The sequence below is a fragment of the Tachyglossus aculeatus genome, chromosome X1 (assembly GCF_015852505.1).
Source record: "Tachyglossus aculeatus isolate mTacAcu1 chromosome X1, mTacAcu1.pri, whole genome shotgun sequence".
In the NCBI taxonomy this organism is placed as follows: domain Eukaryota; kingdom Metazoa; phylum Chordata; class Mammalia; order Monotremata; family Tachyglossidae; genus Tachyglossus; species Tachyglossus aculeatus.
Window position 1 is genome coordinate 115,795,349 of NC_052101.1, and position 2,030 is coordinate 115,797,378.

At 45.2% G+C, this 2,030-nt stretch overlaps 1 non-coding gene across 1 annotated transcript; it reads left to right on the forward strand.

Moving 5' to 3' along the window:
- The first annotated feature begins 599 nt into the window (after positions 1-599).
- On the forward strand, positions 600-739 carry LOC119920176. Its single transcript, XR_005447940.1, has one exon. It is a non-coding gene; the product is annotated as a small nucleolar RNA SNORA7 (small nucleolar RNA).
- The last annotated feature ends 1,291 nt before the right edge of the window (positions 740-2,030 follow it).

Consider the following 2,030-nt stretch of genomic DNA (forward strand, 5'->3'; position numbering starts at 1 on the left):
TCTGCTGTGTGACCTTGGGCAAATCACTTCACTTCTCTGGGCCTCAGTTCCCTCATCTGGAAAATAGGGATTGAGACTGTGAGCCCCACGTGGGGCAGAGACTGTGTCCAGCCCCATTTGCTTGTATCCATCCCAACGCCTGGCCCGTAATAAGCGCTTAAACACCATAATTATTATTAAAACAATGATGGCATTTGTTAAGCACTTACTATGTGCAAAACACTGTTCTAAGTGCTGGAGCATTGTTCTAAGCGATGGGAATTAAGAGGGTGAGCCCAGCCAGGGACAGGGACTGTGTCCAGCCTGATTAACTTGTAACTACCCCAGTGCTTAGCACATAGTAAAAGTTTTAAACTACCATTATTAATAAGGAAAACCAAGGTGTACAGAAGGTGGGGTGTCTGTGTACATACACATCTATTAATTTGGCCATTGGCAGACAGTGAAACTATGGTTTATGTTCCTATTTCAAAGATCTCACAAGCATGGGAGTCAGAAGGACCTGAGTTCCAATCCCGACTATCATTTGTCTACTGGGTGACCTTAGGCAAGTCACTTCACTTCTCTGTGCCTGTTACCTCATCTGTAAAATGGGGATTCCCCTCTCAGGGTCATACCTGGAGAGAGTTTCCAGTACTCTACCAGTCCCAACTACAGGAGAGAGAGTCAAGCAGAGGCATATCCATTCCATTTCTAGCTTGGGCAGTGGCTAGCAAGTGGAAGGCAATCTGCTACAAGTCAAAACTCACCTGTGCTGGGCAGCAGCGGCATGGGGGAAAGTCGAGGGTGGAGACTCAGGTTTACTGCGTGGAAGGAGGCGATGGTAAACCACTTCCGTATTTTTTCCAAGAAAACTCTATGGATACACTACCAGAATGATTGCAGATGGAGGTGGGGACTTCTGGGAGAAAAGTGTCCATGACACGACAGCATAAGACAACAAACAAAATGGGATTAAAACTGTGAGCCCCATTTGGGACAGAGACTATGCCCAACCTGATTAGCTTACAGCTACCCTAATGCTTAGAGAAGCAGCATGGCCTAGTGGAAAGAGCACAGGCCTGGTAGTCAGAGGCTGTGGGTTCTAATCCCGGTTCTGCCACATAGCTGCTGTGTGACCTTGGGTAAGTCATTTAATTTCTCTGTGCCTCAGTTACCTCATCTGTAAAATGGGGATCAAGACTGTGAGCCCCATGAAGGACAAGGACCGTGTTCAACCTGATTACCTTGAATCTACCCTAGCACTTAAAATAGTGCTTGGCACATAGTAAGTGCTTATCAGACACCACAATTATTATTACTCTGCACACAGCAAGTGCTCAATAAATGCCATGGATTGATTAATACAGTGCCTGGAACATAGTAAATGCTTAACAAATACCACAAAAAAAGCACTTAGAACAGTGCTCAGCATACGGTAAATACCATTGATCGACTGATCTGTTGGGTAGGGACTGTCTATGTTGCCAATTTGTACTTCCCAAGCGCTTAGTACAGTGCTCTGCACATAGTAATCACTCAATAAATATGATTGATTGATTGATTGATTTCCCCCCCACTTAGACTGTGAATCTTAGGTGGGACAGGACAGGGACTGTCTGATCTCATTTGTATTGAATCTACCCCAGCACTCAGCACATGGTAAATGCTTAAATATCACTATCATTATTAATGGTATTTGTTAAGTGCTTATTATATATCAAGCACTGTTCTAAGTGCTGGGTTATACAGGTCGGACACAGTCTCTGTCCCACATGAGCCCGTTGTTGGGTAGGGACCGTCTCTAAATAATAATAATAATGATAATGATGGCATTTCTTAAGCGCTTACTGTGTGCAAACCACTGTTCTAAGCGCTGGGGCAGATACAAGGTGATTAGGTTGTCCCACATGGGGCTCACAGCCTTCACCCCCATTTTACAGATGAGGTAACTGAGGCCCAGAGAAGTTAAGTGACTTGCCCAAAGTCACACAGCTGACAATTGGCGGAGCCGGGATTTGAACCCATGACCTCTGACTCCAAAGCCTGGG